The sequence below is a fragment of the Microtus pennsylvanicus genome, chromosome 2 (assembly GCF_037038515.1).
Source record: "Microtus pennsylvanicus isolate mMicPen1 chromosome 2, mMicPen1.hap1, whole genome shotgun sequence".
NCBI lineage: Eukaryota > Metazoa > Chordata > Mammalia > Rodentia > Cricetidae > Microtus > Microtus pennsylvanicus.
The window spans coordinates 1,255,520-1,277,698 of NC_134580.1; the positions used below are offsets into that span (position 1 = coordinate 1,255,520).

A 22,179-nucleotide genomic window follows, 5' to 3' on the forward strand; every position below is an offset into this window, starting at 1 on the left:
TATAGGAACAAGATTCCCCATATCAAGGCCAGAAGAGGACGCTATATCCCTTGGAATTGGAGTTGCAGGTGGTTGTGTGCCGCCCATCATGGGTCATAGCAGCTCAACCCAGGGTCTCTATAAAAGCAGTACTTACTCTTAAACGCTGGGCCCTCTGTCCAGGCCCTTCAGATTCTGGTTTCAATTCAAGTGAATATATAACCTGAGGTAGAAATTCTAGATGGTGTAATAGCTCTATTTTTAAATTTTTGAGGAAATTCCATACCATTTTCCACAGTAACGTCACCATTTAACAGCCTACCAATAAAGTCCACATGTCTAAATTTCTCTACCTCTTTGCTAACCTGTGCCCTTTTGATTTTGTTTGCAATAGTCCCATAGGGTTGATGAGATACCCAGTAGCTTGGATTTGCATTTCCTGATGATTAGAGATGCATTCTGTGTCTGGTGGCTGTTTGCATGTATCTCTGAAGAAGAATCCCTTTGGTAGATCCTTGCTTTGGTCTGCTTTAAAGACTGGCTGTTTAGAGTTTGTTTTCCACATTAGGTTTTTCTGTGAGTCAGAAACCTTTCTTACCTCTCTAGATTATTAACCCCTTCAGTTAAATGATCTGTGGATGCTTTCTTCCACTCCTCAGCTTGCCATTTCACTCTCGTGATGGCTTCCTTGGCTGTGCAGAAGGGTTTGGGTCTGTTATAACTCTCTTCTCTATTTTTGCTTTTATGGCCTGTGGTTTTGGTGATATAGCTAAGAAATTGTTGACAAGACCCACAGAGAGATGGTGTCATACCTATGTACAAAGTGCCCAAGTCAGTCAGCTCATAGCAGAGAGGATAGAATGGAAACTGCCAGGAGCCAGAGAGGGAAATAGAGCTGTTCATTTCAGGTTTGCAAGACAAATAAGTTCTAGAGATCCAGTACCTGCATTGACATCATGGCACTGTGAACTAAAGCACCTGTTAGAGGGGCAGAGTTACTACTACTAGGCAGGCTCACACACACACACACACACACGTAGTGGCGTTTCAATTGTATTTTAATAAATAAAGCTTGCCTGAAGATCTGAGTAAAACAGACCAGGTAATAGCAACACACATCTTTAATCTCAGTATCCACAATGACTCACACTTTTAATCCCAGCAGCCACACTTGTTGCCATAGAAACTGGGTGGTGCATGCCATTAACCATAGCAGTGTATGCTTTTAATCCCAACCCTAGAGAGGATTATAAAACAGAAGGAAACAGCTCTCAACACACAATCTCGTTCTGAGATTCCTGGAGGAAGGATCGTCATTTTGGACTGAGGTCGAGGTGCTTTTCAGATCTTCAGGTCAAATCCCAATTTCAGTATCTGAGTTTTACTAATCATGCTTTAACACACACACACACACACAAACCAAAAACCAAAACCATGAGAGCTAGAAGGAAACTTCTCAGGATTGTGTTTTTGTTGCTGTTGTGTGTACGTGTTGTATATGTCTACACTAACCAAGTTGTATCATTAAATATTTAGGTTTTCAAATTTCACAGTCACACTTCAATAAAGATCTCCAAACACACACAACATGAAAAACAACAGAAAATACAAATCAGTAATCACGCTAATCTATTTTCCAGCCTCCATCCTTCTCCAGAATTCCACACTCCCAACTTCCAAACCAAATCTCCCTTTATTCTCTTGGGTAAATACTTCGCTCCAGCCAGGCGTGTTGCTATGCAGTGCTGTTCCAACCTCACCACCCAGGGTTACTAGGTTCACACTGTTCTGCTGTCTCCAGAGTCAGGAAGTCAGTGTCCTCAGCTCTGCAGGAAGTCTTCCCAGCAGCTCAGCCCACATCGGTCTTGTTTGTCTGAATCTGCTCGTTGTCTGTCCTAATCACTTGGCAGTTAGCCATTCTGCACAGAAGCTCATCTACTGCTGTGGTGGAACATACGTTTGTTATTCTACTTTGAGCAGTTACATATTGTTCCCTAAACCAAAGTGAAAGCTCATTCAGGAGCCGCGTCTACCTGAGAAAGCTGTTCAATTCATCAGAAGCTTTCCTAGGCTTTGATGCCGAAAGAAAACATAGAGATCAGTTATGCTTGGCTTCCTTTCAAGGAGGAAATATGTGAACACAGAATGAGACCCAGGCTTGGTGTCAAGTTTAAATTCTGGTTTTTATAAGCTGAGTGACCTTGGTTAAGTTCTTTGAATCCTGCCGACTACTTGTCAAAGTGGAACCCCTCTGCCACAATATTTTGGGTTTCTTTGGGTTGTTTTGTTTGATGTGAAGTGAGAAGAAAAGAAATATAGAAACTCCTTTGGGGACAAAAGAACGTAATGTGTCCAAGGAAATAGAAGTCAGCTGGTTATTTATTGCAACCTATAGACAGTTTTCTTAGTACTGTGTTCGTGTTCTCTCTTTCCAAGGATCATGCTAACTCTATTGGGTTCAACTTCACAACTGGGTAAACTGAGGTTTGGAAAGGTTTTAATAACCTGGCCACACAGTTGGCACATGATTGAACTGTGATCCAGTCCAGACGATGTGATTCAAAATGGACCTCTTCCAGGCTGCCTGTGTTATGGGGTCTCTTGCAGCAAAGTGTGGGCAATGCCCTGCAAAGCAGGTGAAATTTGCTCACTGTGTTCAACAACCTTTTGTATAGAATAATATATACTTATGAGGTGCAATAGGCCACCAGCATGCTTCAAGTGCAGAGGGGCGGGGTGGTTCCTGGTGGTTTTATGTAGCATAAAAATTACTTTTATAGATATTGTCAGAGTGAAAACTACATTCAAAAATAAACAACATATAATTCAAAGAAGGGTTTCAAACCAAACACTCTTCTGCTATTGATAATTACGTAAACATATCATATACCCCTCCCCTTTCAAGAACACACAGGAAAATAGAACTGTAGAGTTATAGATATGATAATGAACAAACTGAACAAATTTCCTCCCACAGTGAATTGGGGGATGATAGAGGCCCTATGTCTTAACTAGCACTTGATCTTAACAAACTTATCAACAAGTTCTTCATGGTAAGTGTGATAATGGTCTCACTGTGTCTTTAATTTCTAATCCATCATTGGCTACAGGTGGGCAACATGGTTTGGGTGCCCACCATTCCCCAAATGGTTGGTCCACATGTCTGTGTAGCCTCTCTACTTTTATAAACTTAAAAAATACGTTTCTTAGAAATGGATGTGCCACACCTGAGTCCCCTGTTCGATACATGCGTCACAATGTTCCTCCCCATGACTGCAGGGGTGCACCTGGAGTGTGAATGCACCTCTCAACCTGGGAAGGCGCTCCTTTCCAGCCCTGTCAGGAGCAGTTTTCATCCATCAGAAGACATCTGCATGTAGTTGTGGTATTGTCCTCTTGTGTGGTCATTCAAACTCTCTTTCCTGGTGTGCTACTGTGGGAGCTACTTTTGCTCCTTCAGCCATGGGCTTGGTCTCTTATACTATAAATGCAGCTGTAAAGCCTGTGCTCACTCTCCTGCTTCTGGCTCTTGCTTCTAGCTGCTAGACTCTGTTCATGTTCCCTGTTTGTGTAGAGGACAGTTATCTGTAAGTCTCCCCTAAATAACCCTTTATTATACATAATTCTGAACTAGTGTGGGATTATCTTGTGACTTCCATCATCTGGCACCTGAAGGTGGGGACCAGTCCATATTTTTTGGGATTGTTCTCCAGCCACATAGGGCACTGGGCACTGACTCTCCCGCCCACAACCTGCTATCTCCACAGTGCACACAGTCTGCAACTCACATTGATGGAAAACTTTGGATTTCCTATTTATCCTGGGCCCCAACTCTCAGAATCATTTGATCACCTTAGTAACTATTTTTAATTTGTTTTTTTTTAAATTTCTTTCTTTGTTTTTTAAAGTTTCTGTATCTTCCCCGCCACCGCCTCCCATTTCCCTCCCCCTCCCCCAATCAAGTCCCCCTCCCTCCTCAGCCCGAAGAGCAATCAGGGTTCCCTGCCCTGTGGGAAGTCCAAGGATCACCCACCTCCATCCAGGTCTAGTAAGGAGAGCATCCAAACTGCCTAGGCTCCCACAAAGCCAGTACGTGCAGTAGGATCAAAAACCCATTATCATTGTTCTTGGGTTCTCAGTAGTCCTCATTGTCCGCTATGTTCAGCGAGTCTGGTTTTATCCCAGGCTTTTTCAGACCCAGGCCAGCTGGCCTTGGTGAGTTCCCGATAGAACATCCCCATTGTCTCAATGTGTGGGTGCACCCCTCGTGGTCCTGAGTTCCTTGCTTGTGCTCTTTCTCCTTCTGCTCCTGATTTGGATCTTGAGATTTCTGTCCGGTGCTCCAAAGTGGGTCTCTGTCTCTGTCTCCTTTCATTTCCTGATGAAGGTTAATATTTAGGAGGATGCCTATATGTTTTTCTTTGGGTTCTCCTTCTTATTTAGCTTCTCTAGGATCTCTAATTCTAGGCTCAATGTCCTTTATTTATGGCTAGAAACCAAATATGAGTGAGTACATCCCATGTTCCTCTTTTTGGGTCTGGCTTACTTCACTCAGGATAGTGTTTTCTATTTCCATCCATTTGCACGCAAAATTCAAGAAGTCCTTGTTTTCTACTGCTGAGTAGTACTCTAATATGTATATATTCCATACTTTCTTCATCCATTCTTCCATTGAAGGGCATCTAGGTTGTTTCCAGGTTCTGGCTATTACAAACAATGCTGCTATTAACATAGTAGAGCATATACTTTTGTTGTATGATAAGGCCTCTCTTGGGTATATTCCCGAGTGGTATTGTTGGGTCCAGGGGTAGGTTGATCCCGAATTTCCTGAGAAACCGCCACACTGCTTTCCAAAGTGGTTGCACAAGATTGCATTCCCACCAGCAATAGATGAGTGTACCCCTTTCTCCACAACCTCTCCAGCAAAGGCTATCATTGGTGTTTTTTATTTTAGCCATTCTGACAGGTGTAAGATGGTATCTTAAAGTTGTCTTGATTTGTATTTTCCTGATCGCTAAGGAGGTTGAGCATGACCTTAAGTGTCTTTTGGCCATTTGAACTTCTGTTGAGAACTCTCTGTTCAGCTCAGTGCCCCATTTTATAATTGGGTTGATTAGCCTTTTACAGTCTAGTTTCTTGATTTCTTTATATATTTTGGAGATCAGACCTTTGTCAGTTGCGGGGTTGGTGAAGATCTTCTCCCAGTCAGTAGGTTGCCTTTTTGTCTTAGTGACAGTGTCCTTTGCTTCTCAGTCTCAGGAGGTCTCATTTATTCAATGAGGCCCTTAATGTCTGTGCTGCTGGGGTTATATGTAGGTCTTTTGTGCCCATGTGTTGTAGAGTACTTCCCACTTTGTCTTCTATCAGGTTCAGTGTGTTCAGACTGATATTGAGGTCTTTAATCCATTTGGACTTGAGTTTTGTGCATGGTGATAGATATGGATCTATTTTCATTCTTCTACAGATTAACATCCAGTTTTGCCAGCACAATTTGTTGAAGATGCTCTTTTTTTTCCATTGTATACTTTTAGCTCCTTTATCGAAAATCAGGTGTTCATAGGTTTGTTAGACAAAGCGTTTTTTCAGTACCTAAGTAAGCAACACACGCTGTGCACTGCTGCTAGCATCTCTTGGTCACACAGCTGCAACTGTGAGACCTGCTGGCTGATAATGATTATTACACCCACTCCAATTCATTGTAATTTTGTTACAACAGGTAATACGATCTGAAAAACTACAAAAAATGACTGATAACATCCAGGAGTTCAATAATTATTTTGCTTATATTATGGAAGGTATTGTGCAAAACTTATGCTATTTTCCTTGCTATTATTTGATTCTAGGAATTTGCTTCATTTTTAATATTATATCATTAAAAATGGTTAAATACTATGGAGAAAAATAGCATCAATTTGACAAAATGTTTTAAAAGAATTTGTGCTGTTGAATATAACTGTTGGAATCTGTTAAAGTTATATGTCAAAGATGAGACATTATCTTTACAGAACAAGTTGGAATCCTCAGTGAGGACATTAGAACAGAACATTGGACAGGAGATTCAGACTTTAAAAAAGGCAGAAGTGAAAAGATTTTAAAAGATTGAGGAATTTATTAATATTGATGAGCAGGGATAGAAGGTGTACAAGAATAGGATTTAGCCTCATCAGTACATGCCAGACCCCTGGATGACTTATACAGAGTTTCAACTGCATATCCAGTAATCTTTTCAGAAAGACCATCTGGCACAAAGTACCCTAAGAAAGTCAAAGAAATATGCATGGAAACCAATATGTATGAGCAATCTAAAGGAAAGAAAACAAGCAATAGTTTCTTATGGGCTACATTCACCATTTGTCAGAGAAATGGTGAAAACATGGGCTTCAAGCACTAAGGCAACCCCACACGATTGGCTTCAATTAATCTCAGTCATCCTGGAATATGGACCTCAGTTGCTTTGGAAGTCAGCACATCCTTGAAATATACTGGCTGCTTTAATTCAGAAGTTTTTCCCATTATCCAATGCTTCTCTGAGGCTGTTGTTCCTTTCTCATTAGCATTAAGACAATTCAAGGTTAATAAAACATTATGCAATCTATTTCTGGGGATATTTTCCTTTCTTTAAGAATGGTGGGCTGGAATATCTGTAGCACAGAATCCTGGCAGGCTCACTATCCTTCTCTTGACTCCCTCTCAATGTGAGTCAGCCCTAACTGCAGAGCTTGCTGTGAATCCTGACCTGAAAGTAAGAGAATTTCAGCACTCAGATGTTGAAAGAAAATAGCCATGTTCCCAGTTAGGGTTGCCCCTAGGTGACCCTGATAGCCTGAGAAGGAGTAAAAGAAAGCACTGAGTTCTTAACTGCATGCCCCTCTGAGGAAGGGTTGCCACTTTCCCCACTTTCAGCCTCAAAGAGGGGTCAGGCATCCTACTGAATCGTGCTCAAATACCATATGCACAAGAGTGGTCTACAGCCATACTCCAAATGCTCTCAGCAGGTCATTCTGTTTACACTGCCTCACACTCAGCATCCCATCGGCTGTGAGCAAGTTTATGAGTATTTTAAATTCCTTTTCTGTTGCTGTTGCCAAACACTTACAAGGGAATTAAAAATTTATTTTAGCTTACTGTATCTGGTGGATAAGACTCCTTGTTGAGGAGGCATAGCAAGCAACAGGCTGGGTTGTAAAAGCAGGAATTTGAGAGCTCACGCCTTGTATGGGAAGTGTGAAGCAGAGAAAAGGAACTGAGATGGTGTGAGACTTAGAATGTCAAAAGCCCATCCCCAGTGACATAGTCCTTCAGCAAGGCGACACCACCCAAACCTTCTTAAGCAGTGCCACCAACTGGGAACTAAACATTTTAATAAGTGAGTCAATGGGGGAAATTCTCATCCAAACCCCTACAGTTGGTGTCCTCTTTTTAAGAACAAAGAGAAAGCAGCCAAGTCAAGCCTGTAGGATCACACAGGGTGACTATTTGGTTCTAACAACAGGTCTACCTGACTGAGACTATTATGGGTATCCCTGGGTATTCTCATGAAGCAACCCACAAGGACATGACACACTTGTAGGGCAACTGATGCAGTGTCCACACTAAGTATACTCTTGTGACTCTGCCAGTTGGATGTGGCGATATGGGGACTTGCTCTCTCTCGTTAATGGAGAGGGGTCTAGGAGGCATATTCATATGCATCCGGAAAGGTAGCTTGTTGCTGGCTGAAAGGTAGAATTACTTTTGTCGCCTTTTAATGTGCCTTTTTCATTGCTTACCTGGCATGACATTAATCATGGTAAATTTTAAATGACTTTAAATTCAATTTTCCTTCCTCTCTAATGCCATCCACATAGCCTTGTTTACAGGGAACACTAAACAAAGTGGAGGAAGAAAAAAAGGTTTAATCCATTTTCCTTATCGCTAATTGGGGATTTATTACTGGCTCATTCGCTTTCAACAGAGGGAGCAGGTACACCCTTTAGTGTGTGGTCCCTGGGAAGCTGGTGATGTGGCAATTCTGTGGTCACTCATCAGGGAGCAGAGGGAAGACAAAATGATATCCTTATGGCCTTATTTCCTCAGAGGGATGGGACAAGCCATGTGGAGCATGGCAGACTGCCCTTCAGTGTGCTAAGCTTAGGCAGAAGTGGAAGGGGATTGTTTCCAGTTGTTTGCAGAAGAGTTGACCACCCCCAAGGACTTGTGTTTGTTCATTCACTCCACTACGCACAGACTGATGATGAATCCCTACTAGGAGTGAGCCCTGTTCTGGGTATGTGGGAGGAGAAGGTGCTAGGGAGACAGTGTAACAGCAGATGGGGGTAGTGGGGCCTTCTGGTATTATACTGTGAACTGGAAAAGGACCTGTCGGGGAGGGCAAATCAGTTACTCTTCATCCTCAGAGAAGGACCAGCTGCTGAATTTTGAGGGGGCCTTGTTTGTGGGGATTGTCACAGGGGCAGTGGACTTCAAGGTTTTCAAAAGCCCCAGAGAAGCCTAGTCTCTCTCCTCCCCCTCTTCCCCATTTCTTTCCCCCCTCTTCCTCCCTCTCCTCCCTCCCTCTCCCTCCTCACTCCCTCTCCCCTGTCCCCTCGTCTCCCCTGTCCCCTCGTCTCCCCTGTCCCCTCGTCTCCCCTGTCCCCTCGTCTCATCTTCTCCCCCTTCCTCTCCCCTCCTCCCCCTCTCCCCTCTCTCTGCCTGCAACTTGTGGATCATATGTGAGCTCTCAGTTACTGCTCCAACACCATGCCAACCTGCCTGCTGCCATGGTTCCCACCATGATGATCATGAACTCACCATCTGAAACCTTACCCCCCCCCCACCATGCCAATTAAATCCTTCCTTCTTTAAATTGCCTTGGTCACAGTGTTTAATCACAACAGAACAGTAACCAAGATGGGGAGAGAGTGTTATCTGGAGTTGTTTCACAGGAAAAGAGGGTCAGTCAAAACCGCAGAAGATAGAAGCTTGAGCTTAGAAGGTAGAGGACAGCCAATAAGATTGTCTTCCTTCCAGGTTGCTGGGCTCAGATCCTGAGGGGTGACTTCTTCCTCCCAGCATTCAGTTTAATTTTCCCCACCTACCTCTATTCCCTATGCAGGCTCAAGACAGTCTCTTTATCAACCAGTGGTATTCACAGCATACAGAGGGGAATCTCGCATCAGGCCCTCTAGCCCAGTCCTATTGTAGTCCAGCTTAATGACCTCATTTAACCTTAATCAACCTTAGCCATCACATCTTAAGCTTTAGCTAAGACAGTCCAGACCACAGCATTCACAAGGCCTTTGCAACGGTCTTCCAGCAATTAGCTAGAGTCACTTGAGTGCCACCTGAAGTGATCCTTTGGTGATTATTAGTAACATCTATTCAAAGGCTTCCATTTTTGAAGCATCTTGTTAGATGTTCCTTTTTATTCAAGGAGGATGCCATGAGAGTATCTAGGGACACTTAGCATCAGTTCCAGCTGTCTCGGATATGACCTGGTTTTGTGGTTATCTCCCAAAGTAGCATGATGTTTCTGGAAGGATGCCTCATCTTGGCCCACAGATCCAGCCCCTATGCTGGTACCCAAGCTTTATTTCTCTTAGTCCTATGAATCTTAAAGACTAAAAGTCCAGGAAACTCACTTGGGATTTGGTGTTTGTTAAAAAAAATCCCATGGTGGCCCATTGCCCCTTTCTCCACTTTTCTCTGCCCCTGACCTTCTGAGAACCAGGTCTCCAGGATTCTAAAGTTTGAGGTCCCTGTCATGAAAGAACTCTGGTAAAGAAGAGGAAGGGAAGGAGATTACATCTTTGCCCTTTCTGGAGCTCTCAGCTGTAATTGACATGCCCCTTGTGAACACGGGGGACATTTACTGCTGCAACTTGGAACAATAGAAAACTAAAAATTCCCCTGAAACAACTCAGTTAAGAGCAGTGGACACTGTGCTCACACACAGAGTGGTATAGGTTCTTGGCTCAGATCCCCCACAGGTTGGCACACCCATATTCTACCTGCTGAAGGTTTCCAATGTCCTTTTAACCTGGGACCAGCTCGACTCTTCAAATTTGCTTTCCTTGAAGCCTTTAAGATGTCTCTTGAGTATCATGCCCTGGAAAAGCTACATAATTCCAAATCAAATTTTCATTGCCCGTGTGTGTGTGCGCGCGCGTGTGCGTGTGTGTGTGCTCAGGGAAGCTGCTCTAAAGCAGACTTCCCATGAATGCAAAATGCAGTAGAATTCTCATGCTCCATTTTCTCTGTCAAGCTCTACACCATGGGGCAACTTGAAAGTTTTCCAGAATTTAAAAAAACTTAAGAGCCCTGAGAGAAGTAGTTATGAGCTGGTCTCAGACAGCTCTCTTCTATACATTGTCCTAGAGGCTCTGAGAGGCTACTTGAGGTTCTGTATGCCATGCATTTATAACCTGTGAAAGATGGTGCTAGAATACTCCCTGGAAGGATGTTAGCCATGATGAGTCTGGCCTCTGAATTCCTCTCAACTGTATGCAAGAAGTTAAAGAAAACCAGCTCATCCGATTAAAAACAGCCATCGACTGTCTAACTCTGGAGGTCTTACCAATCAGAAACTACCAATTCACCTCCAAGTAGGTTCTTTCCCTTTCAACTGATCAAAGACAGCCATTGTCTTGTCTTTGCAGATGCCTCCTAATCTATCTTCCTTCTGGTCCCCTCCATGAAGGGTTTTTGATCCCACTGCATGTACTGGCTTTGTGGGAGCCTAGGCAGTTTGGATGCTCACCTTACTAGACCTGGATGGAGGTGGGTGGTCCTTGGACTTCCCACAGGGCAGGGAACCCTGATTGCTCTTTGAGCTGATGAGGGAGGGGGACTTGATTGGGGGAGGGGGAGGGAAATGGGAGGCGGTGGCGGGAAGAGACATAAATCTTAAATAAATAAATAAATTTACACATTAAAAAAATTCCAATGTTATGTGAAACACTTATGATGGCTATTAATTTTATAAGATTGCTTTCAACCTCTATTTTTGGTGTTTTCAGCAAATGATTATTAGAACACATGCATTACTCTGAGGAGCATGAAAGAATACATAACTTAAAATCCCAGCTATACCCTAGCTTAGGTTATAACAGTCGATTACATGGGCAATGTAAGGCAACTAAGGTTGGTTGTCGCATTGTTGTCTTAAAGGCAGGTTCAAACAGGCTGAGAGCGCAGCAGGACAGCCGCCTCAAGGTTTATTATTGACTCTGGCTATGAGGTCCAGCAAAATTTCAGTCTTATAATGTAAGATATTTTTATCATAAGGCATTGCCACAGGGGTGAGACTGAGGAGGTGCCAGAGATGAGACTAACGGGGCGAAGCATGGAAGATTTGACCTCATGCTGCATCAGCAGGCAGCTGAGGGAACAGTGCTCATTTTCCTTAACTCTTGATCACCGCCTCCCAAAGCAAGACGGACAGCGGCAGCCTCCCCTCTGCTCACATCTTTTCTTTCTGCTGACTGCTTTTGCAACTAAACGTGGCAAATTTGATTCATTTTCTTCAAAACCAGCAAACAATGGGGAAAGTGAGCTGGCAAAGCAAGAATGCGCTCCTGCTGGTGGCCTGGTGGGCTCCAGTGTGACAGGGTTTTGCCTGAACAAGTTCCTCCCGGGTTTCTGTATGGGTGGTGAGAGCTCAGCACGGCAACATTTAGCATAGGCATCTCTGACTTAGGAAGTCGAGGCAAGCATCTCATTTAGAAACATCCACCCTGCTCCTCCAGTAGCCCTAGCCCAGGAAGCGGCTCCCACTGTAGTGAGGAACTTCAAAGGCATGCTTGGTTTAAAATGAACCCCCTTTGTGTACTGTATCAATCGCTTGTTTTAATCTAATTATTTCCTGGCTGCCATACTTGCCTCAGGAGGAAGTCTGCTTTGTTAGCTCTTAGCCTCTTGTTTGTGGTTATTTCTCATCTGCTACTACCTGTCCCCAAAAGACACAGACACACACACCAAGGGGGTTGGGGGAGGATATATAATGTTCCAATAAAGCACTGTATGATTTATATTTTTATAAATGGTACTTTTCTATTTTTACTTTCCTTTGTAATGGTGCCGTGTTTATGCCTCCACCAAACCCACCTGACACACTCTTTAAGATGTTCTGCAACCTATACAGATGCATCTGAAATTCCCTGTCTGATGCCTTCTGTGATGCTGAGCCTCTTTCGAGTTGCTCGTAGAGTGCATGCTTGCATGCTATGTCCATGCTTGCCCACTTACTCAAATTGGTTGCTCCCTGGATACAGAATCAGCATTAGGCTTGTCTATGTTTTCCAGGCTCAGAAGCAGGCAAGGTGGCTGTGGAGTATTTGTTGAATTGAGATAATCGAGACAAGACTAGCCATAGACCGTAACTGTCACAGCAAAATCCACCCAAATCCTGGAAAGGAAAGAGGTGTGGAATGCAGACCCTCCCATGTTCCCAGCACAAGGTGTAACATTAGGGCCGCAGGCAGACGCCATGATTCTCCTGTCCGAGATGGACGCTGGTTAGACTCATGCCAGGAAGCCACAGTCAAGTGGCGATACACATTAATGAAAATGGGTTAAACTAATATGGGAGAGTTAGCCAATAAGAGGCTGGAGATAATGGGCCAGGCAGTGTTTAAATGAATACAATTTCTGTGTAGTTATTTTGGGTGTAAGCTGGCCGGGCGGCAGAATGCAGCCCGCCACTCCTACAACAACAAGAGATGGTAGATGTGGTTGAGAACCCAGAAGTGTGCTCTCACCAGACAGCCCTTATGAATTCCCAAACTTCCCAGAGACCAGGGGTTATGAAAAAGGCTAGATACATCCTTGAACCCTATGAGTGCTGGTGGTGTGTGTGTAAAATGGAAAATCATTCATCCTGCATGTATCCTGGGAAAGTACTCAAGAAGGCTGCCCTACTGAAGCTTTCAGTGCACCATTTCTTCTCTGTCTTTGTCCTATTTCCTGGGGGGAAAAAGGATTGAAAATGAGAAGTAGTGTGTACAACCTTGACTTCTGCCACTGGTCCTCAAGAACGCCTAGATAGGTTGGAGACGGAGTGAGTAGTGTGTCTTCGGGAAATTGCCTCCATTTTTCTGCATCCCTTAAATCCCAGCATGGTCAATTAAAAGCAAAGGCATCATCCATCCCACAATGCAGTGCAAACCTGTCTGCCCCATCCATCACCCTAATTAGCAAGGATGAGAAGGACTTGCCTACATTCAAGGCTTGCGTTCTAAAACTAGCGAAAGTCTCAGGAGAATGGGCCTGGCTGAGCCTGGCATGGGGATCTATTGAAAACTTGAATTCTGAAATAAGATTCTGGAGCCATTTTAGCCCTTAGTCTCTAAGTTATAAAAATCAGTGATCATTACGCCAACAATACCAAGGGCAGATGTCACTTCTAGTGCCTATCAAACTGTGTTCCAAATGTTCTAGTTCTGTAAGATGCTCCAGGAAAATAAAAATGCTTGAGATGGCCAGATGTGGTTACAGTGTCTCCATGGGGGACTTAGCATATCTGGCCAGTCAAGGGAAGCTCTGGGAACCTCTCTGATTAAAAAAAAAGTAGTAAGTTTACACTTACTTGAAAATGGAATTTGTTTGCACAGTATTTCATATTTCTTCTTCTTAATAAATCTTTAATTATAAAACACCCAACTAGGTGACTTCCACATGACAGATAAGAAAAATGAGGTCTGGCATGATTGGTCCCAAGGTATGCACAAATCCTTACAAACTGAACTCAAATTCAAAGACTCTGCATGCTCCAGTCTCTCCTGCCCCGGGCTTTTAGGAAATCCTGAGTCCGTACCCAGACAGACAGATCCATAAAGTTCATGCCTCTCTGTTACTTCCTTAGGCTGATTACCAGCCCCACGGTGCTGGGGGCACCAGGAGGAACAGAGAAGATGATCAAGGAATAAAATAGCATCCCCTGGAACCAAACACTGTGCTGAGCTGAGAACATAGTATTGTAAGTGCCACAGCTCTTATTCTGAGTTCTCCCAGCTGGACAGAAAGGTCCAGAAGGCTGCGCAGCTGGATGGCTCTGAATCCCACCAAGTATAGGCTATGTGTCAAGTATTGTTCTGAGCATACATATTTTCCTAGAAAAGTATAAACTCAAGTTCCTATAAGTGGCCACTTCAGGGTTAAAGATTCTACGAGGCTGATTGGCTGGTTGGAGCTTCTGTGATGATGGAAATCAGCTTAGGCTGTTGATAGCTCCGTCAGTAGCCATTGGCTGCCTACCCAGTTCTGACCTAACATCTTTGTGACTCTCATGCGAAATTTTGAGATACATTAAGTTAATAGGACCACTAACTTCCATTAACCCTAAAGCTAAGAATGTCCTCAGATAGTCCCTGAGAGCTATAGCAAGGACTTAATTATTCTATTGTTACCTCCTGTTATTCCTACCACTGCATTTGAAAAGTGCCTTGATTTAAGCCTCATTTGTTCTGTTACTATAAAACGTCATCAGTTAAACTGTGACCACACTGGAATACTGTGTTTAGGAGAACCTGAATCCATATTCTGAGTCATAATCGCATTTGGCTTCAGAATAAACTCTCAATCCCTTTGTGTCGAGAGCTGTGTTTTGATGTTAAGGAAATAAAGAACACATCCCTCTCCAGCTTCTACACTACGTCATTTCTTTAACAAGGAATAAGAAATGCTAACGACTCCGCCCACTCCAGTGGGCTATGCCTCTGAGAAACTTTTGGAAATACATTTATTCTTTTGAACAGGTGGAATAAGTGGAAAATTATCAAGATATCTTCAAATCAGAAGGGAGGCCACAGCAACTGGCCAGTTGTGATGCCAGGATATGAAAGGTTTGGGATGAAGATGAGATGATCGGTTCCTTGACCACTTTGACCTCTTCCTTCCTGTCATAAAAGATCCTTAGGGCAGTGGGAGAGCCATTTATTGAGACTCTGTCCTACCTGAAGTCACCTGCAAGGTTCTTGGCCTTGAGCTTATTCTTCTACCCAGCCTGGACACTAGCTGTAGTTCATTACATTTGGCCCAGCTAGCACAAACACCCTGTTTATCTAGAATAATTCTTCATTCCTTCTCTACATGTAGCCATTGCAATTTTGAACTGTGCTCTATGTGTATCATCTTGAAGATAATTAATCCCAGTAAGAGGGATCAATCCCAACCCAGATTTTCACTAGATATCTGAGAAGGCTCACTGGGAGGGGCAATAACTAACAAAATAGACAGCCACTCGTACAGAGGAGAGCCACCCGCTAACTGTGTGTAACAGAGCCCACGAATCTAGAAGGAAAAGTTCAACATCAAAGTGTTTCAAAGAATCAGTCCACTCTGCCTACCTCAGTCTTCCTCCCTCACCAGGACATGGCATTTTCTTCTTAAGAGTCACACCATAGCTCCAGAAGTAAGTTTTATACTTATTAGTTCCTTCAGTGTTCATATAGTAACCATTAAGAGCTGGGTAAGGGGCTAGATACAGGTGATACAAAGCATCTTTTAAACTTGAACTTCATCACAGCCATGTGGCACCTGCTACCAGAGAGACGCTCCTCTATCGGGGGCCCTGTAAAGCTCTCAGATGAAGCAGACACCTGACAAGGTCTCCTCTATAAGCTATAAGGAACTCTTGTCCCTGTTAAGATCTTGACACATACCACCCCTACCCCCTACCAATTCTAAGCAAGTGGTAGTGGTTATATTTTAGGATGGGCTGCATAGGGAATTGTAGGACCTTCTCTGGGGAAAATGGCTCACAGACAGACCAATTTAAAATATGACAGTAAGAAATAAGGAATTAGATGTTTGGATGGAGCTTGGTAGCATTGGGTGTAGAGGAAATACAAGGTAGGAAGGGGGAGATTTGCCAATAAGGGGTATTCTCCTACAGGTTGAGGATCGATGCTAACATTCCCGAGTCAGCATCCTAATGCCCACTGGGATGACTACTTAGAATTTTGATCTACTAATGACCCAGAAATAAAAATAAAGAAGAATAAGAGTAAAGTGAGAGAGTGAAAAAATGGAGGGAAGGGAGGAGGAAAAGAAAAGTGTAGGCAGGAGTGGGGGGAAAGGAAAACTGAAGAGAAGCAAGAAGAATAGGTAAATTAATAAAATGTGGCCAAGGAAAGAAAAGGCTCATGGGTCAATGATATTAAAATTACTAGTATGAAGCCAGAGAACACAGCACCTGTGTTCACCAGCTACCCAAAACAAGGCTGCTTCACTAAGGCAACAAGCTACCACTGATGACAGGTGATGTTGGCTGTCTCTGAGAACCTGGGGACAGTTGGCCTCTGAGCATTGTATTGTCATAGAACCTGTCTCTGGTGTTTGCGGAAATGGGAATCCATAGGAATGGAGGTAAGGAGACAGGCAAGTTCACATTCTCAAAATGTTAGGGGCCATAAAGATTATCCAAGATCTTTGGTCTACAGAGGCCTTTTGTAATGTCTAATAGATCACAAGAGCCCTGTGGGAAGAACCAGTGGGAAGCTGTTTAAAGTTTAAGTGGAAATAGCAAAGAAAGAAACTCAAGAGCTAGGAACAATGTCATTCAGCTTAGGCAATAACAAAATTTGAGAGCTGATAACCAAAGACTGATCTCCAACTCAATGGGAAATTGAAATGTTTATATCAGCTGTCTGCACAAAGTACCTGTTAAAATGCCAGGGAAGTAACCTTTAAATCAAGTAGTATCAGCAGCTATATTATCTGTCTAATAGAGACATTCAACAGCTAGACAGCAGGCATACATCTGTATGCATGCAATGTTCTAGTTTGAAAATGTTTAAAGCAAAATCTGATAGATTGAAATAAGCCAGTCAGTGCAGATTCTACTTCTAGGTGCATTTATGCAATTGTCTGAGGTCACCCACTGAGGAATATTTCAATATAACTTTCTCAATAGTTGGTAATAGACTCAGCCAACCATAGCCCAGTAACTACACAGAAGATCTAAGCCACATCGTTAACTTGCAACGAATGTGACCAGCAACATAAAACTTCACATTCTCTCAAATGCACTGAAGTCATCTGTGTATGATCTAGAGTGGGCATACATTTGTAAAGACTGACCCTGGCTTCACAGGACATGTTTAATAGGATCCATGAATGTATGCTGACATTACATAATAGAAAACTCAAAGCACATGAGAGAAAAACATTTAAATTTGATCAGATAAAGGTAAAAATAGAAATTTTGTTTTTGTTTTCTTTGCTCATTTTTCCCCTTTGAAGCAAGCTTTTATGTATACCAGGCTGGCTTTGAACTCATAATTCTGATACCTTCAATTCCCACATTCAGTATGAAAATTTAAATTTCTATCTCAAATGTCTAGAAAAGAACAGCAAACAGGATAGAAGAAAAGTTGGGTGAGATGAATGATTAAAAGTGAAGATAAACCAATTATAACACAAATATAAAACAGCAAAGCTCAATGAAGCCATTAAAGTACATGCAAAACTCTGGAGAGCAGGAAGTCCTCATCATGACCTGGTCTTCTAATCGGGATGCATGCTGTTCCTTTGCCAGCACAATGGATCCCCAGAAAACAGTCACTATAACTACTCTCTCTCTGTAGACAGAACAGAATCTGAAAGTTCTAACCCATCCAGATGAGCAAATGACATGGCTATGCATTTTCATGCCTACAGTGGGGTGGGCAGTGGTTGTGGGATGCCCTTCTGTGTATGTGTTGCTTGAATGGCTTAGCAAAGTCAAGCCAGGTGGAAATCTGGACAGATATCTATAGAGAGAGTAGGCAGAGTCAGAGAGACGCCATGTAGCTGCTGCTGGATAGATGCTGGAACCTTACCTACAGTAAGCCACAGCCTCATGGAGATACATATATCAATAGAATTGGGTTAATTTAAGATGTAAGAGCTAGTTAATAATACACCTGAGTCATTGGCCTAGCAGTGTTGTAATTAATATAGTTTGTGTGTGATTATTCGGGTCTGGGTGATGGGGAAATGAACAAGCAGTCTCTGTCTACAAGCAGTATTAATTCTTTGGAAGAATGGGCTCCAAAAGAACAAACTGGAGCATTGGGGCAACCTGTGTGCCCACACCCTACTTGAACCTAGAAGAAGCCCATATTCACACATGTAATTCTCCAGCAAGTATGGTTGGGTACCAAACCCTGAGAGGATCTTTCCAGCTTGGAGACCTTGAACTTATGATGACTTAGTCTTTCACTGCACCATCATAAGCTAGCCTTAAAAGTCCCATGGCTTACAAAAGACAAAATATTTAAAAAAATCGTAAAAAATGTTTTACCACCTTAACTACTAAATTTGTTAAACAATTTTGTCCAGAGGTACCGCCATTTTTACTGCTCCGACGCTTGGATGCAGAATGAGAAGCTGAGAGTCGGAGACGCTATCGGCTTCCATCAGTCGCGCAGACCCCGCCAGAGCCACTGCGTCTATGGATGATCAGGAGGGTCTGGTGTACCAGGCAAAGCTGGCAGAGCAAGCGACACAAGGAAATGGTAGAATCAATGACGAAAGTAGCAGGAATGGATGTGGAGTAGACAGTTGGAGAACGAAACCTTATATCTGTTGCATATAAAACAATGATTGAGCATCCAAACTGCCTAGGCTCCCACAAAGCCAGTACGTGCAGTAGGATCAGAAACCCATTGCCATTGTTCTTGAGTTCTCAGTAGTCCTCATTGTCCGCTATATTCAGAGAGTCCGGTTTTATACCAGGCTTTTTCAGCCCCAGGCCAGCTGGCCTTGGTGAGTTCCCAATAGAACATCCCCATACTAGACCTGGATGGAGGTGGGGTTGCTTGGACTTCCCACAGGGCAGGGAACCCTGATTGCTCTTCGGGCTGATAGGGGTGGGCGACCTAATTGGGGGAGGGGGAGAGAAATGGGAGGCAGTGGCGGGGAAGAGACAGAAATCTTTAATAAATAAATAAATTAAAAAAAATTTAAAAAAACGAACAACAACAACAACAACAAAAAAAAAACAATGATTGAAGCCAGAAGAGCATCCTGGATACTCAACTAAAGATGATTCGGGAGTACCAGCAAATGGTTGAAACTGAGCTCACATTAATCTGTTGTGACATTTTAGATGTACTGGACAAACACCTCGTTCCAGCAGCTAACACTGGCGAGTCCAAGGCTTTCTATTATAAAGTGAAAGGAAACTACCACAGGTATCTGGCTGATTTTGCCACAGGAAGGAGGCGCAGAAAACAGCCTTCTGGCTTACAAAGCTGCTAGTGACGTTGCCATGACAGAACTTCCTCCAACGCACCCCATTTGTTTAGGTCTTGCTCTCAACTTTTCCGTATTCTACTAGGAAATTCTTAATTCCCCTGACTGTGCATGCAGGTTGGCAAAAGCGGCTTTTGATGACGCTATTGCAGAACTGGACACGCTGAGCGAAGAAAGCTATATGGACTCTACGCTTACCGCGCGGCTGCTACATAATAACCCGACGCTTTGGACCTCAGACATGCAGAGCGATGGTGAAGAGCGGAATCAAGAAGCGCTGCAGGATGTGGAAGATGAAAATCAGTGAGCCATACTAAAGCCAACAAGAGAACACATCTCTGATCACCCTCCCTCCCCACGCTCCCCTCGGAAGTTCCCCATTGTCACCGAGAGCCACCAAATTTGACTTTCACATTTGGTCTCAGAATTTAGGTTCCTGCCCTGTTGTTGTTTTTTTCTTTCTTCCTTTTTTCTCCCCTCCTTTTTAAAACAAACAGTTTTCAGAAGTACTTAAAGGCAAGAGTGAATTTCTGTGGATTTTACGGGTCCCAGCTTTCTTTACAACACTAATAGGACTGCGTAGAGGCTTTTTCAGCATTACTGTATTGTCTCCACCCACACGGGCAAGATCATCATTAGAAATGGAAATGACATTTGAAAGCCATTAGACTTCTAGATGATGCATCTAAGTGAGATTAATCACACGATAGAGGCATATGTGCTGTCATTTTTCCTTTTAATTGTTTAAATGAATTTTATACCAATGTTTAAACCTAATTGGATATTAGCATGAGGTGTTTGGGGGGGAGTTTGTTATAATGGTTTTGCTGTCAAATGCGTTTGGAACTCCGCTAAAGTGTTGCTGAAAGACATGATGCTGGTAACAGTTCAACAATCCGTGGCTGCTCATTCTTGCTGACCCCCCCCAACCCCCCCGCCGAAGCAGGTTAGCATTGAAGTTGGTATGGAAGCCTGCATGTGTATTCAACTCTTCCTCTTCCCCCGCTCCTCAGCCTCCTTCCCCCTCCTCCTCTTCTGCTTGCTCAGCCTCTTTTGTTCAGTATTTGTAACTTGAAGCTAATTTGTACTATGGGATGTCTGACTGGAGCCACAGAGGCAGCATCTGTATTGTTCTTACTGAGACACAGCATGTAATTAACATTAAACTTAAATAAAAGAAACCTAAATTAAAAATGCCCCCAAGAAACCAATTATGTCCAATGGTGACCACATCCCACTGTAGAGGGTTGGTTCTCTGATTTCACCACATGGGTCTGGGAATTGAACTTGGGTCATTTGAGTTGATGACAATCACCTTTACCCACTGAGTCTCATCTTAACTGTTTTTAAATTTTATTGTACATATTTCCAGGGTGCAGCATGGTTATTTGATAAATTATAATGTGAAATGATGAAGTTTGGGCAACTAACATTTTGATCTCCTAGCCCTCCATGACCTCTAGTGACCACTATTAGTGGAGAATTAGTGACGCTGGACTAGACAAGGATCTCCCTAATGAGATGCAGACAGTTTTGCTTTTTTTATGGATGCTTTGAAAGTGAGTTTTTGTTCACTAAGAATAGAACAAAAGAAAAGAACCAGCAAAAAAATATATAAGTCCAGACCTTGTAGGAAGACGGAGGTCTCTGAATGGTGGCTCTTCTCTCGGCAGCAATGTGGAAGTCCTTTGTTCCAAATGCTCTGGGCATGTGGAGTTGGTCCGCAGCTGCTTGACCATCGCTGCTGAGGCAACAGAATTCTCTGTGCACCTGCAGCTGCAGCAGATCCCAGCCACCTACCTGCTGCAAGAGGGAACAGAGGAAATGTTTGGCATGGAGGCATACTTCAGGAGGAAGAGGACCACAGTGGTGGGCAATGAAGCTTGTTGCTAACACTGCAGTGTGCTGAGGGCTGAGGGAAGGCTAGGAGCCACCTCACTAATCAAGGCTGTGACTTTCATGGAGGCTATGATGCTAATACTTTATTAATTGGTGAGCTCGTTCACACAAGCCTCCTTTTCACCTCTCAGTCTGCTGAAAAGGCTTCTTGCTTTTCTCCATACCAATGGGGTTGGAACACAAGTTTCTGTGGGTCTCTGTGATAACCACTGGTGAGACATAAAAGGACCCACTGTGGAATGTGGCAGGAAAAGCATGCTTAGTGGATTGGGCCTTGTTGGGGGTCTGTCCTATGGGTCTTCTAGCCTTTGTAGCCAGCTGTCAATGGCTGAGTCTTCCTGAGCTTTCATCTGTGTTTGTTGGAGAGACTCACCAGGGAAATAAAGACTGTTCTGCTGTCCCCACACGGCGCATCCTGTTCACTAAACACTGAGCCATCCTCAGGGTGGAGCTTCCACATCTACCATAGCAGCGGCTGAACCAGGGCCAGATGGTAACTAACTCATCAGCTGGGCTGGTGGGGAATGGTCAAGGTTCAACTTCATTGTCCACATGCCTAGACAGAGGTGTGCTTAGAAGACACACCTCTGGCACATCTGTTAGGCACTGCCTAGGGAGGTCTAACAGAACAGGGAAGACCTGTCATCCACGGGGCGGGGGCGGGAGGGACAGACTGGATAAGAAGAGAAGAGGGAGGAAGTGAGAGCAAGCTGGGCACCAGCATTTGCCTCTCTTCCTCACTCTGGATGCCACGTGACCAGCTGCCTCCAGCTTCCACACCTTCCCCTGTGGTGCAAGAATGTACCCTCTGTGAGCCAAATGATCCCTCCCTTCCTTTAAAAGGATTCTTGGCAGGTACTTGGTCATGGCCATGAGAGAAGTAGCCAATTTCAGAATCGGTAAAAGAAGCCAGGAAGTTCGTCAAGGTCTTGCTTGAGATTTATAGGAGTTTAGACTTCTCCACACCCATGGAGCAGAACACCAGAGGCAAAAAGGCTTAGCCACATGTGACACTGAGCTCTTTGATAAATGACTTAATTTTCCTCTACCCCCAGTGTAGCTTTAGCTTGATCATAGATAATAGAT

General features: G+C 43.6%; 1 pseudogene; it reads left to right on the forward strand.

Moving 5' to 3' along the window:
• Positions 1 to 18,391: 18,391 nt before the first annotated feature.
• On the forward strand, positions 18,392 to 19,666 carry LOC142844670 (14-3-3 protein epsilon-like; annotated as a pseudogene).
• The last annotated feature ends 2,513 nt before the right edge of the window (positions 19,667 to 22,179 follow it).